Source organism: Mustela nigripes, chromosome 4 (genome assembly GCF_022355385.1).
Source record: "Mustela nigripes isolate SB6536 chromosome 4, MUSNIG.SB6536, whole genome shotgun sequence".
NCBI classification, from domain to species: Eukaryota; Metazoa; Chordata; class Mammalia; order Carnivora; family Mustelidae; genus Mustela; species Mustela nigripes.
This window is the reverse complement of record NC_081560.1, coordinates 87895538-87911605: the sequence shown is the minus strand read 5'-3', so window position 1 is coordinate 87911605 and position 16068 is coordinate 87895538. Positions and strand designations below refer to the sequence as shown.

The window sequence follows — 16068 nt, the reverse complement described above, 5'->3', positions numbered from 1 at the left end:
TCCCTCCTCCCCCAGTCCTTGGCAGCCACTAATCTGCTTTCTAGAATAGGATTTGCCTTTTCTACCCATTACATATAAATGAAATCATACAATATGTGACCTCTTGTGTCTGGCCCCCTTCACTTAGAATAATGTTTTTAAGGTTCATTCATGTAGCATGAATCAGGACTTCATGCCTTTTATGGCAGAATAGTATTCCATTGTATGAATGTACCACATTCTATTTATCCATTCATCAGTTGACATTTGGGTTGTTTCCACCTTTGGGCGGTTGTGAATTGCATTGTTATGAATATTTGTGTACAAGTTTTTGAGTGGATGGAATTTTATTTCAGCTCTCTTGTGTATATATCTAGGAGTGGAATTGCTGAATTATAATGGTATCTCTATGCTTAATTTTTTGAGGAACTGCCAAACTATTTTCCAAAGCAGCTGCATCATTGTATCTTCCCACCAGCAGTGTCTGAGGCTTCCAATATCTCCTCATCGTTGCCAACACTTGTTATTGTCCATCTTTTTGATTATAGCCACCCTAGTGGGTGTGAAGCTATCGCATTGTGGTTTTGATTTGCATTTCCCTGATGACTAATAATTTTGAGCATCTTTTAATGTGGCACATGTGTTTATTGGCACGTATGACCATCTTTTTTTGGAGAAATGTTTTGAAAATTCTTTGCCTGGTTTTTATTTTTATTTTTTTTATTATTATTATGTTGTGAGAGTTCTTTATATATTCTGGATATAAGACCCTTATCAGACGTAGGATTTGCAAATATTTTTTCCCATTCCATGGGTTGTCTTTTTGCTTTCTTGATGGTGTCCTTTGAAGTACAGTAGCTTTTAGTTTTTATCATGTCCTGTTTATCAGTAATTTCTCTTGTTACTTGTGCTTTTGGTGTCACATCTAAGGAACCACAGTCTTATCTCAGGTCACAGAGATTTACTTCTGTGTTTTCTTCTAAGAGTTTTATAGTTTTGGCTCCTACATTGTGATCACTGATCTATTCTGAGGTGTTTTTGCATATGATGTGAAGTAGGGGCCCAAATTCATTCCTTTTTTATGTGGTTATCCTGTTGTCCTAGCACAATTTGTTGGAAAGATTGGTCTTTGTCCCTTTGAACTATCTCGGAACTTCTATTGAAAATCAATAGACTAGGGGCGCCAGGGTGGCTCACATGGTTAAGCACCTGCCTTTGGCTCAGATCATGATCCCAGAATCCTGAGATCAGAGTCCACGTTGGGCTCCCTGCTCAGCAGGAAGTCTGTTTCTCCCTCTGCCCCTCCCCGCCCTCCTGCTCATGCTTTCTAACTCTCTCTCAAATAAATAAATAAAATCTTTCTTAAAAAAAGAAAGAAAATCAGTGGACCATAAATATAAGGGCTTATTTCTGGGCTGTCAATTCTATCTCATTGAAATGTATGTCTATCCTTATGCTACTAGCACACTGTCTTGATTACTGTAGCTTCATAGTATTTTTTTTAAAGATTTTATTTATGTATTTGAGAGAGAGACAGCAAGAGATAGAGCATGAGCAAGGGAGAGAGGGAAAAGCAAACTCCCCACTGAGCAGGGAGCCCGACTCGGGGGTCCACCCCAGGACCCTGGGATCATGACCTGAGCCAAAAGCGGCAGATTCTTAACCGGCTGAGCCACCCAGACGCCCCTGTAGCTTCACAGTATGTTTTGAAACCAAGAAATAGGAATCCTCCAACTGTTCTCTTTTTTAAGATTGTTTCTGCTTGAAACAATATGGGCCCCTTGAATTTCCATATTAACTTTAGGATCAGCTTGTCAGTTTCTGCAAAAGAAAAGAAAAACTAGAATTATTATAGAGATTGTGTTGGATCTGTAGATCAGTTTAGGGAGGATAGCCATCTTTACAATGTTATGTAGTCCCGTACATGAACATGAGATACCTTTCCACTTATCTAAATAATTTCTGAGTTACTCTTAACTGTGTTGTTTGTGGTTTTCAGTGTCCAAGTTTTGTCCCCCTTTGGCTAAATTTATTCATATTTTATTTTTTCAGTGCAATTACAAATGGAATTGTTTTCTTCTTCTTTTTTTTTTTTTTAATGTTATTTATTTATTTGAGAGAAAGAGAGAGCTGAGTGAGGAGAAGGTCAGAGAGAGAAGCAGAATCCCTGTGGAGCTGGGAGCCCCATGCGGGACTCGATCCCGAGACTTCGGGATCGTGACCTGAGCCAAAGCAGTCGTCCAACCAACTGAGCCACCCAGGCGTCCCTGGAATTGTTTTCTTAATTTCGTTTTCAGGTTGTATACAGGGCTATTATCCTGCAACTTGTTTGTTACATCTAATAGTTCTCTGTGTGTGTGTGTGTTCTTTAGGGTTTTCTATAGGTAAGACTGTGTCAACTGCAAATGGAGGTAGTTTTACTTTTCCCTTCCCAATCTGAAGGCCTTTTATTCCTTTCCTTTCCTTTCCTTTCCTTTCCTTTCCTTTCCTTTCCGTTTTACCTTTCCTCTCCTCTCCCTTTCCCTTCCCTCCCCTCCTTTCTTCTCTGCTCCTAATTGCCCTGGCCAGAGCCTCTGGTACAATATAGGTTAGAAGTGGCATGGCAAGACGTCATGTCTTGTTCCTCATCTTCAGAGGAAGGCATACCATTAAGTATGATACTGGGTTGTGGGCTTTTCATAAATACCTCTTAACAAGTTGAGTAAGTTCCCTTTTATTCCTAGTTTGTTGAGAGTTTTTTTCATGAACGTGTGTGGCGTCTTGCCAAGTACTTTTGCCGCATCCTTTGAGGGGATCATGTGGTTTTATCCTGTATTCTATGGATAGGGTGTATTACATGGATTAACGTTCGTATGTTGAACCACCCATGGATTCCTGGGATAGATTCCACTTGTTCAAGGTATAGAATCCTTTTTATATGTTGCAGAATTCAGTTTGCAGGTATTTTGTGGAGGATTTTTACATGTAATTCATAAGGGATCCGATCAGTAATTTTCTTACAATACCTTTGTCTGATAGGGTAATAATGGCCTCATAGAGTAAGGAAAGGTTCCCTTTGACTCACTCCTAACCAATAGAATATGACAGATGTCACTGTGCAACATATGAGGCTAGGACATAGGAGCCTTGTGACTTCTGCCTGCATTTGGGGGAACATCCACTGTTGGGACACTCCGTTTTGGAGCCCCACTGCCATGCTGTAAGAAGCCCTAGCCCCAGCGGGGTGGGGGTTACCCCAGTGGACTTCCGGCTCCGGCAGCATCAAACACCAATCACGGGAAAGAGCCGCCTCGGACACACAGCCCAGCAGATCTTCGTGTGACTGTTGCTTCCATTGACATCTCATCCAAAGAGAAAACTGCCCAACTGAGTCTAGACTATCTGCAGACCCATGAGACATAATAACAAATTGTGGTTTTTAAGCCACAGATTTGGGGGATAGTTTATGGCATGATGATAGATCAGGAATCCATTGCCTCAGACTGCCTCTCAGCCATACCTTTCTGTAAGAATTATGGGGGCACACAGTGGTATTTTCCCTCTCCCCAGTTACTGAGAAGGCTCTGAAAAGTGACAAAACAGCCAGAAGGCAGCAATGAAAAGAAGAGGCAGCATGGGGCCCAGGATACCCATACATGGGGTAATCATTCTTCCCCATGGTAGCCAGTGGCCTGTTTTGAGAAAAGGCACTTGTTCAGTTGTACTTGGCCCCTGCTTTTGGCAGAGTAGCTCAAAATTCACAGTGCTCACACACTAGTCAACCTGGGGCCATTTTGCTGCCCTGATACCAGGAGGGTTTTTCTTCAGTGAGTGCCTAGCCCTGGCATGGCTGGCATTTCAGGCCATCTGCTCCCTTCGTGTTCATGGATCAGTCATGTGGCATTTACCCTTAGCTCCCACCATTTTTCTCAGGTCTGCAGTTGGTTCCCCAACTGAGCATCTCCAAGCCTCTTGCTGATCCCACCTTCAAGCCCTTGGACAGAGTTGGGCTGCTATCCTTAAGGCAGAGGCAGCCAAGAAGGCCCACAAAAACAGATGTGCCCTAATAACCAGCAAGAGGAATGGGGCAGGGTGGGCCCCAGGTGGATATGAAAGCTTTTGTAGGCCTATGCAGCCTTCTCAAATCCCAGCCTACTGCCAAAGGCTGCCATTTGCTTGCTACACGCAGGAACTGACAACTCACCTGTCTGTTGGGTGTTGTGTTTGCCACTGCCGTCTGTAAGTGGGTCAGTTCTGTGCACGTATACCAAGCAATACTTCTTTGTCTCAGAAAAGGGGCCCAAGACCTCTTTTATCTCCACTTCCATCATATCAAGAACATAAAGATGTATTACACATGAACAAATGTTCAACATCACTCATCACTAAGGAAATGCAAGTCAAAACTGCAATGAGAGATTGCTTCACATCTACTAAGATGGTTATAATATTTATATATAGAAATATACATATATATATATTTATATATATATTTATAGAAAGGGTTTGGACAGTTCCTCAGCAGTTAGACATAAAGTTACTGTATGACCCAGCTCTTCCACTCCTAGGTATATACCCAAGTTCTCACAAAAACCTGTATAACAGTATTCATACAAGCACTGCTCTTAACAGCCAAAAGGTGGAAATAACACAAATGTCCATCAACTGATGAATGGGGAGACAGAATGTGGTATATCCACCCAGTGGAATACTATTCAACCATAAAAAGGAATGAAGTACTAATATATGTTATAACATGGACTATGCTTGAAAACATGCTCAGGGAAAGAAACCAGACCCAAAGGACCCCCTATTTATGGCTCCATTTATATGAAATATCCAGAATAGCCAGAAAGAAAGTAAATAGCAGTTGCCCTGCTAAGGAAGGAGGGGCATTGGGAAGTACAGGGTTTTCCTTTGGGGGGGTGCTGAATATTCTGGAATTAGATAATGGTAATGGTTGCATAATATTGTGAATATACCAAAAACCATCAAACTGTACACTTTAAAGTGGCTAAATATAAATTTGATGTTATATAAATTTTAGCTTAACAAAAATTTTCAGAAAAAGATGTGTTCTACTTTTAATGGTCCTTTCTGGGGAATGAAGATGTACCTTGTTTTCCCTGGAAGGACGGGTGTTTTCCCTGGGAAGACCCTTTCCCAGGAAGGATGAGGAACTTGCTAGGGAATAAGTGTTTCCCAGAGGAGCTTGACACAACACCAAGAGCGTGGGCCTAGGAGCAAGGAAATCTAGTTCTCTATCTCACACGCCGGCCAGACAACCCCAGGCGAGTTCCCCAGCCTATCAGCACCGTGTTGAAGTCATCTCTGAATTGGAGATCTTCCTTTCAGAAACACTTATAAAGTGCTAATTATGTGCTAGTCCTTAGTATTAGTCCCAGGTTCCAACTGGAGAGACTGAGGCATAAGGGAGTAGAGTACTTGTCCAAGGTCAGCCAGCCAGTAAATGGCAGAGCAGGGTTCTAACCCAGGCCCTCTGTCTGCAGACTTTATGCCCCCCCAAGTTGTCCCCACAGGAGTCTGTACCTCACCTACCTCCCATGTCATCGTAGGGATCAAACGCAATTATACACCGCAAAACCCTCTTCCAAGCATGAACGCTGTGCCACGCGCACAAGGTCTAGGGTTACTCCTGCCTTCCATATTAGCAATTAGATTTACAGGAAGAACACCTGAGGCTCATGTGCCCCAGGGACCCACCTGGTCCCACCCTGAATGTATTCCTTGTGACTTCACCAAAGAAATTAGGATTATCATCTTAAACCCATGTTTCTTTTGGTCGCAGAAAAATGTCCCAGAAAGGTTTCTGGGAAAACTCCCAAGATTGCCTTATGCTATATGGGGCCAGAACTTGGAGGGTGCAGGCAGACCAGATAGATCCTGGAATTCCTCATACTGGCTGGGGCAGATAAACCTAGAAGGGTGACCTCACCTCCAATAAGTCATTTGCAGTTTGTATTTGGAAAGGGGCCCAGTCATAAGATCAGGCAGTATGCATACCCCCATTTCTTCTTGGGGCTTCTGGTCTGGAAGCCCACAGGGATGCAGGGGAGGACGTGAAGGCTCCCTGGCCCAGCATTTGATGGTTGGGTGGGCGAGAGGTTTGGAAGCTGTCGGGGGGTGGGGGGGAATGCATGATCTGGAGAAGATATAAAAGGTAGCAGTAGAAGCCAGAATGTTGCCTGGATTCTGGCAGGGGTGAATCCAGGGATCGGGAAATTCCAGTAAACGTGACCCAAAGAGCTGGTGTGTTGGCAGGCTGATCGAGGCGTGAAATGCACCAGGCTTTTTAACCTAGCAGCACACAGGTGGGCCCCAGGCAGGCCTCTCTCCCCTCCTGCCCGCAGCCCCAAAGCATTTCTGCTCTGGCTCCTCCTCCTCTCCCCTACAGGGGCGGATTTTGTACGTGCCCTCATCCTACAGAGCCTTCACAGCAGCCTGCTAACTGACCTCTCTCCTGCTTATTGCCTCTCTAATCTGGTCTTACTGTCTCCAGAGGGGTTTTTCCAAAACTCACATCTGATTGTTACTCTGCTTCTTAAATCACGTTAGAGGCCCCCTGGGCTCTAGTGAGTGACACTGGGCACATGGCCTGTCACACATCCAGCCCCGGCTGCCTTCCCCTGTTGTTCCTCTCTTTCTCACTTCTGACTCAGACCACCTGGCGACTTCCTACACATCCATGAAGACCCAGTTCAAGGGAAGTTTCCCTGTCCCCATTCCACCCTCGGCCCTGTGCATAGTTAACTGAGTCCTTACCTGGTTCCTGGCATGTCTCGGGTGCCTCTGTCATAGCTTCTGTCATATCTTATTATTGTTTCTTATGTCACTTTTTTTTTTTTCCGGTGGGCTCATGGTTCCTTTAAGACAGGACCCATGGGGGCACCTGGGTGGCTTAGTGGGTTAAGCCTCTGTCTTCAGCTCAGGTCATGATCTCGGGGTCCTGGGATCGAGCCCCACATTGGGATCTATGCTAGGCAGGGAGCCTGCTTCCCCCTCTCTCTGCCTGCCTCTCTGCCTACTTGTGATCACTCTCTCTCTCTGTCAAATAAATAAATAAAACCTTTAAAAAAAAAAAAAAAGACAGGACCCATGTCTCATACATACCCCTTTTCTCCCCACGCCCAGCACACCGTAGGTGCTCTATACATGTATTTTCCTATCAGTGTTCATGACCTATCCGAGTTTGAGGCAGACACTCGACTCACCAGCGTTCTCTGTCCTGCATGTGGGGCTGGACCTAAGGCTACCGGTCCTCATGGGCTACTGAAGCTCTTCCCTGTCTCCTGGGTACCCTGAGCTGCAGGAGAAGGGAAGGAAGACTCATCTCGCTGTGCCCCTTGCACAAACTAATGAACAGCTGCTGTCCAGACGGCCCAGATGGACTGTCCAATATAGGCCAAGTGGCCAAAACAGACTCATACGTGCTAATCAGGTACCATCTGGAACCCAGTCCAAATGGGGAAGCTGCCAGCAGTTAACACCCAAGTGCCCAACAGACTGAGAGTGAGGTCCAGTACAGTAGTGCTAGGCTGAGGCACGGAAATCCCCATCTTGGATCCGGAGCGCTCAGGCCAGGAAGATGCCAAACCCTCGGGCAACTGCCTTCCAGGTTCAAGTTTTGATACTCATTGTAGGTGCACAAAACCCACAAGCTTTTTTTTTTTTTCCTTCCCCTGCATGCAGCAGCAACAGCTTCCTAAAATGTCTCTCAGCTGCACAACTGCCCATAACCCCGTGCCGTTTGGCCTTTCTAAAAGGCAACACCTCTGCACTCGAATCTAGAACACCCACAGCCAAGTGTGTCACATGTTGTTGGCTTGTTTGGTTGGTGGCTGGGCATGGCGCCTCCCTCGAGGGCTGGCTTCCCCAGAGTTGAGTGGGCAATTCTGAGAGTTCTTCGGCGACGCAGTCTGAACCGAAGGACACGTATCTGTGCAGCAGTCACCCTCCGTGGGGGAATGGATTCCTTTGCTTTTCTGCTGGAGCGAGGGAAGTGCTTGAGAGACTCTCGAGTGGACAGGAAGTGGAGGTGAGCCACTGCCAACCCTCCAGATGAGGCAGGTAGGTGGAAAAGGGCTCGCTCCTAGACCGGGCTGGCTCCTAGACCGGGCTGGCTCCGTTCCCAGGGCCCCAACACTTGGGGTCATTTCTGCATGGCCTGGGGCTCTCGCCCTGGTGCCAGACTGACAGTCAGGAGAAGGCAGTGAGCCCTTCAGGGGAAAGTGAAGGTTGCCCCTCAGAGCCCCTTTCCCTTCTCTCTGCAGGTTGCACGGTGGGGGGGGGGGGTTTGCTGACCCAGGGGGGAACAGAGATCACTTTTCTTCCCTGGCTTCCCGGCCCCGGCCCCGGGCAGGGATCTCACAATCCAACAAACCTCGGCAGGGGGGTGCGGCGGGGGGGGGGGGTGTGGTGCGGCGGCACCCCTTGTATCAAAAGGCTGGAATCCTGGGGGGTGTGGCCTGCGCCGCAGCTGTTTCCCTCCTGATTTCCAAGGATAATGTCAAGTGCCTCGAGTGTGTGAAATTCTGGCTGAAAGTGAATGATTGAAATGCTTTTTCCATTAAGCCGGCTCCCTTCTGCTATAGGTGTTTTCCTAACAACCCTTATGCAAATAGCTGTGAAAAGTAGGAAGTGGTAAAATGTCGAGAGTATCTTCGGCTCCTGGCTCCTGGCCGTGTTCTCAGCCGAAGCCTTCTGATTTTCCACCGCAAAAGAAAGAAAGAAAGAAGAAAGAAAAGCCGACAGACCACTAGCCCTTGGTGTGGCACCGGGCGACACAGCCAGGAGGCCTGTGCCGTTTTCTTGTCTGCAGCTTGGAGGGCAGGATTATGTTAGAACACTGAGCCATTATGGGTCTCTAGGATCACATATCGTGTGTTATTGTCTACGCAGCCAGTGTAAGTTATTGATTTGCAAATGGGCAGCATTCCTTTCCAACTCCCGTGAAGGAGGTTGGAGGGGGAGCTCTTTTCCAAGAGAGAAGACTTGATTCATTCTTTGCAAAAACATTTCCTGTGCAGCCCCGACTCCTGCTTTTAGGACCTGAGCCATAGAGAGCGAATGCACGGGGTGCATGGCGTTCATTCATGAAGGAGGCGAACACTTGGCAGGTGGCCCCAAAGGCCCCGCGCACCTGCGGAGGTTGCAAGCTTGGCATCAGGCTTGCCATGCGAGCAGAGAAGGGTGGCCAGTGACCTGCGCCCCGCGGCAAAGCCACCTTCCGCAGGGACCTAGTAAAGCAGATCCACGGGGAGCGCCTGCTTGCTTCTGTGGCTCCTTTGTCAGCTGTTCACCCTGTTGAGCTTTTACCTCACGCTGTGGAGATTCTGCACCCCTCTTCAGTTGGTGCCGGTGAGGAGGGGTGAGGCAGTATCATGGCTCCATGCACGCCTCCCATAACAGCCGGGTAGCATCTGATAGACCTTGTGGATTTCATTGCTTCCAAGATGCGAGGTGTTGACTCCTCCAGCGTTGAAATGCGTCTTTAAAATCAACGCTATTATCATAGTTGAACTAGTCTGTCAGTTCTTCTCTTGCTTAGCCGTCCGTAAGATGAGGGTGCATTCTTCTAAGACCTGAAGAAATAGGGAGAACCAGAAAACCAGTCCATTGGTCTGACCACTGCTTTAAGAGAACCTCAAATCAGAAAGATTCTTCAAGGATCTGCTCAAACTAAGTCCTGCCCTCACTGGCTCCCCATCCCAACAGTTTTGGGGCCCACACGCCACCTGGTCATGGTTGCCGTCTGTCCCTCGTAATTCACTTTTCCTTCACTTCATCTCCAGAAGCCTCACCCTGTGCCATGCACAGGCCACTTCATTGTCCTACCCCTTAAATGTCCTACCCTGGCATCCTGTTTCTCCCTTATTGCCCTCTCCTGGGCTTCTAACATGTTCATCTCATTCCTTTTGGTTTTTCTTCTTTCTTTCCTTTTTTTTTTTTTTTTTTTTTTTTGAGGTACGTTGACATACATTATATTAGTTTCAGGTGTGCAACATAATTATACAGTGTTTGTCTATATTGTGAAATGATTGCCACAATAAATCTAGTTTTCAGCCACCACCACACACTTAGCAGGATTTTCTTATTTGAGAGTGAGAGTGAGTGTGAGAGGGGAAAAGGTCAGAGGGAGAAGCAGACTCCCCATGGAGCTGGGAGCCTGACGCGGGACTCGATCCCGGGACTCCAGGATCATGACCTGAGCCTAAGGCAGTCACCCAATCAACTGAGCCACCCAGGCACCCAGAATTTTCTTAACTTTTAAAATCTACTCTATTAGCAACTTTCAAATATGCAATATAGTATTATTAACTTTAGTTACCAAAGCTGTACATTATAGTCCTATGATTTATTTATTTCATAACTTGAAGAATATACCTTTTGGCTCTCTTCCTCCATTTTGCCCCACCTTCCCTCCCCTCCCCACGCCACCCCCCCCAATAGCTACCAATTTGTTCTCCATATCTATGGGCTTCGGTTTTTTGGCTCATGTCCTTGTTTTGTTTTTAGATGTCACATGTAAGTGAGATCACACAGTATTTATCTTTCTCTGTCTGACTTACTTCACTTAGCATAGTGCCCTCAAGATACATCCCTGTTATTGCAAATGACAAGAATGAGTTCTTGTTTATGGCAGGGTAACACTCGTGTGCGTGTGTGTGTGTGTATGTGTGTGTGTGTATGTGTGTACCACATTTTCTTCATCCATTCGTCCATCAATGGGCACTTAGTTATTTCCATATTTGGACATTGTAAATAATGACGTAGTAAACATGGGAAGTATACATCTTTTTTTTTTTAAGATTTTATTTATTTATTTGACACACAGAGAGAGATCACTGCCTAGAGAGAGGAGGGGGAAGCAGGCTCCCTGCTGAGCAGAGAGCCCGATGTAGGGCTCGATCCCAGGACCCTGAAATCATGACCAGAGCTGAAGGCAGAGGCTTAACCCACTGAGCCACCCAGGTGCCCAGCATAGATCTTTTTGAACTAGTGTTTTTGTCTTCTTCAGATAATACCCATTAGTGGAATTACTGAATCATATGGTCATTCTGTTTTGAACTTTTTGAGGAACTGCCGTACTATGGCCACAGTGGCTGCACCAGTTTGCATTCCCCCAGCAGTGCACAAGGGTTCTCTTTTCTCCACATCCTCATCAACACTTACTGCTTGTCTTTTTGGTTTGAGCCATTCTGACAAGAGTGAGGTGGTATCTCTTGGTGGTTTGATTTGCATTTCCCTGAGAGTGAATGATGTTGAGCATCTTTTCGTCGGTCTGTTGGCTATCGTGTGTCTTCTTTGGAGAAATTCAGATCCTGTGGCCATTTTTAATTGGATTATTTGGAGGGTTTTGCTGTTGAGTTGTAGGATTCTTTATATATTTTGGATATTAACAGCATACCAGATATATGATTTATTAATATTTTATGCCATTCAGTGGGTTGCCTTTTTGTTTTGTTAATGGTTTCCTTTGCTCTGCAGAAGCTCGTTAGTTTGATGTAGTCCCACTTGCTTATTTTTGCCTTTGCTTTTGGTGTCAAATGCAAAAAATCATCACCAGGACCGAAGTCAAGGAGCTTATGCCTATGTTTTCTTCTAGAAGTTTCATGGTTTCAAGTCTTATATTCAAGCCTCTCATCTATTTTGAATTAATTTTTGCATATGGTGTCAGATTGTGTCTGGTGTCATACTTTTGCATGTAGCTGTCCTGTTTCCCCAACACCATTTATTGAAAAGACTCTGCTTTCGCCATTGTATAGTTTTGGCTCCTTTGCTGTAAATTAATTGACCCTGTATGCATGGGTTTATTTCTGGGCTCTCTGTTTTGTTCCCTTGATCTGTGTGTCTGTTTTTATTCCGGTACCATACCGTTTTGATGACTCTAGCTTCACGGTATAGTTTGATCATCTCATTTTTTAGATCATTTTTGGTCCTTGGATCTCTTTGGTTGTTAGGGTGACCCTGCGGCTCTTGTGCACCTTGGGGCCTTATAGTCTCAAGCTGCAATAAGACGTTCAGCTAAATAGATATGGCCTCTTCCTCCCGACAGAAACATACATTATTTACTGGCAGTCATTTGCCCCTGTTGTCACTGTCGTCTGTAAGCTAATGATCCAAGGGCTGTGCTGGAGTGATGGGGCCTGCCCAAATCCTGAACCGTCAGAAGCTCCTCATCTCCGTGGCTGTTCTGAGGCTCCAGAATGAGTATCTGTCTGCTGCCTCCAAGGTCTGTGCAGTTGAGACATTTCCCTTAGGTAGGAGAGAGTTCAGGTCTCCAGTGGTTTCCTTTCTGATCCTGCATCCTACTCTCCTCCTCCTCAAGCCCCCAGGTCTGGGGCACTGCTCCCCTTTCAATGTCCTCGGGGGATACAGGAGGACCTGCTCCTTCTTCCTTCACCCCCTCTCACCAGGGATAAGTCAGATCATTTCGCCTCAGAAGGCGCCTGTTCTCACACATTCACTGAAGACCCCTCACCCCTCACTTTCATCCCTCCACCTGTTACCTCAGCAAAATTCTGACTATTTCTTTCTCTGCTACTCTTCCCTCTTAAAAAAAAAAAGACATGAGAAATAAGGGTGCCACTAGCCAGACTTCCCTAGAAAGGTTTTGGGTTTTTTTTTTCTTTTCTTTTTTAAAGAAAAGTGACAGCCTCTGTCACCAGTCCTGTGGAAGTCCCTTCAGGATCTCCACCGTCTGGGTTTTACGGTGCTCTATGACAGTCAGATCTATTTTGGTTTCATGAAAGGTCAGAGAAGCTCTTCCCAGCCAAAAGAGAAATTGCTTCCATTTTATAGGGAAATGTATTCCAAGTCCCAAACAAGAACTTACAAATGAACTTTGGGAGCAAAACCAGTTTGTAAGAAAACTAATTCTCCAGAGCCTTTTAAAGCTGAAATCCTTGTACACGAAAGTCTAAACTGAGATACTGAGATTCCAGATCCAAACATTAATCTCAGATCATCGTCCCCACCAACCCTGTCCCCTTTTCCTCAAGGAAACAACTTTTTTTTTCTTTAACTATAAAATCAAATTGTAAAATTATTTTAAAAACAACCACCCATAGTCCAGAGAGGCATGGAGTAAAGAAGGTAAGCTCCTTTCACCTGCACAGACCTGAGGTGGCCGCCCTGCCTCCATTTTGCATTTTGCTTTCTGCTTCCCTTGGCGTTCATCCTAATCATCTTCCCACCAGAATTCATATAGCCTGACCTCATGGTGTTTAAAGGCCACAAGAATGTTCCATTGTTTGAGTGAACCATTTCTTTAGCGAGTCCCAGAGACCACCTTTCACCCCAGCAAGAGCTAGTTCCCAGTGGCCCAGTGAGTCTTGGGGAGACCTGGGCCCTTGCCTCCCATCTACAGGTCATGAAGGGGCAACCTGAAATTTCCCATAACGAAAAGTGCCTCTCCCCTTTTTCCTCCAAGATACGGCAGGATTGGTTCTGGTCATATGGTCTTTGCACATAACACAAGATACTTTTCTGAGCCCCTGCACCATGCATGGCCAGAGGCAGAGGAAAACAGTTCCTCTCCTTTAAGAAATCTGCAGACTCACAGATAATGAGAAAATACCCAGCAGTGGCCACTTTCAGGAAGGGAGTTGGCAGTATGTGTGTATCTGGATTCCCAAATGTGATGACATTTGACCCCAATGATTGGACTTCCAGGAGTGTAAACTGAGTAAATAAACATCCTTGGGCACACAGATTTATACACAGGATTTTCATTACCCTATTGTTGATAAAAGCAAAAAACCGTGGCTGGTGTGTCCAAAGACAGACCAGTTAAATAAGTTGTGGTACATCCATTCAGTGGCATAGTGTGCCACCACTTGAAACCGCATTTTCAAAGATAGTAATGACATGTGAGAATACAACAAAACATTCAATGAACCATGTGGGATACAAAATTATAGGCAGTATGCCCATAAATAATTTTTTCCAGTATTTTATTATAAAAATTTTCAAACGTACAGTATACTTGAAGGAATGTTGCAGTGAGTTAACTACCAGTAGTTCTACAGCTAACATCTTACTGTATTTACTTTATTTTATATATATATATATATATAGGAATAATATGTGTCCATCCACCTGTGTTCCTTCTATCCCTCCAATAAGCCATCTTGGTTTTTTTTTATGCATTTCAAGTTGCAGACATCAGTAAATACTGAAAGAATCCCATAAATATTTCAGCATGTGAATCATTAATTAGTATTGAATATTTGTTTGTACTTTTTTTATTTGAAGAAACATTTATATACAGTGAATATACAAACCTTATACAATCTCTTAGTTTTAACAAATCTATTTGTATAAAATTCAAATCCCTATCGAGATGTGGAACTTTGCCACCTGCAACTAATGTGTCATTGTGTGTGAACTCTACTCAAATTAAAACTGTGTGGAGAGAGAGTATTACAAATTATGTTTATTATTTTTCTTATTAGGCACACACTCTTATTTATATATATGTTTATATCTAGGGTATGTGTCTATATGGATATATGATTTTCTTCACTATCTTATATTTGCCAGTGGTATACGATGAATACATCTGTTCATTCTTTTAGTCATCAGGGACTCATTGATCATGTGGTATGTGTTAGGCTGTGACCTAAATACAGGGGACTCTGGGGTTTTGGATTTTGGGGAGTTGTTTTTAAGATTTTTAAGTAATCTCTGCACCCAACATGGGGCTCGACTCATAACTTCAAGATCAAGAGTCTCATGCTCTATCAACTGAACCAGCCAAGTGTCCCTGGAGGATTCTGTGGTTAATAAAACTATAAAACTCCCTATCTTTATGGAACTTGTAGTCTACTAGGTGAAAGTCAGTAAACCAAAAATAATGCAGCAACGAAATAGGGAGTAAGCAATGGACTGTGACTGACACAGGAGGCCTCTCTCAGGAGATGGTATTTGACCAGAGAACCAAATGATGTGAGGAGAAAATCAACTGAGAGTCAGAGAGTCTGGGGTGGGGGGATTGGCAGGTGCAAAAGTCCTGGGGCAGGAAGGGAAGGCGGCTGCCATGGCTGGAGGAAACTGAGTAAGGCAGAGTATGATAGGAGGTAGGGTCAGAGTGGGAGGCAGGAGCAAGCCACATGGGGCTTTGTAGGTTACACAGCGAGTTAGGATTTCATTCCAGTGTTGAGAGAAGTCATTAGAGTGTTTTAATCAGGGGAGTGACTTGATCTGATTTTTGTTTCTAAAAGCTCTGTCTGTTCTGTGGAGCACTGGCTCTAGTGGAGTAAACCATGAAGGAGGGAAGCCAGGAAGCGGGGCTTGCAGTGGGGGTGGCCGTGAGTGTGACTGGCAGTGGGCACATCCAGGACAGCCTGTGGAGATGGAGCTGACCCTACTTCATGAGGGATTAAAGGTGGGGTGGGACTGGGGAGGGGGGCAGGTATCAAGACGGATTCTTAGTTTCTAGGTCCAGGCAGCTGGGGTGAACGATCGTGGTATAACTGAGGCAGGTGAAGAGAAGTAGAGTCAGGAGTTCTGTTTTGGGCGTGTCAAGCACAATACCTTGCAGACCCTTCAGTGGAGAAGTCAAGCAGGCAGGGGCTGGGGGAGCATGCCTGTGCCCCAGCAGCGTTTTTATCAAAACGGGGGATTGGAGGTGCAGGTCCTGTGTGACGCCCTTGTGGGCAGTGGGGTGAACAGAGGAGAGAGAGGTCAGGTTGGAGGCCAGGCAGTGAGGAAAGAGAAGAAGCCAGAGGGTAGGGCCTCGGGGCGTTTATGGAAGAAACGACTGCCCCTGCCAAACACTCCTGCGGAGAGGGGGAGCGTGAGTGAGCAATAGTGAGGGCATGTGACACATCCAAGGTCATGAGCAACTTTGACAGGAGGGAGGAGCAGCAGGAGTGAATTTCTCCGTGGAGTGCACAGAGAGGGAGTGTGGTGGCTGCCATGTCCGCGGAGGGCCAGAGGGTGCATCTGTGGAAGTCCGTCGTTCATTCGCCGTCCACTCATTCACTCATCGGCAGACATTGTGGAATACCCCCAGGCCCAGACACAGCTCTCAGATTAGTGAATGCCACAGGCCCCTGCCCTGTGGAGAAGGGAGAAGACAGTAAG

The 16068-nt window shown here is 45.6% G+C and overlaps 1 protein-coding gene across 6 annotated transcripts in view; it reads left to right on the top strand.

Annotated features, from left to right (window-relative positions):
- ATXN7L1 (ataxin 7 like 1) overlaps positions 1–16068 on the top strand; it is a 236254-nt gene that overhangs the window by 24943 nt on the left and 195243 nt on the right. Inside the window, exon 1 of one of the 6 annotated variants that reach the window (XM_059397015.1) lies at positions 7895–8046. The exons of the other annotated variants lie outside the window; for them this stretch is intronic. The gene's annotated coding sequence lies outside the window, so the exon portion shown is untranslated. Of the gene's footprint in view, positions 1–7894; positions 8047–16068 lie in introns of those variants that run through there. 6 annotated transcript variants of the gene reach the window in all.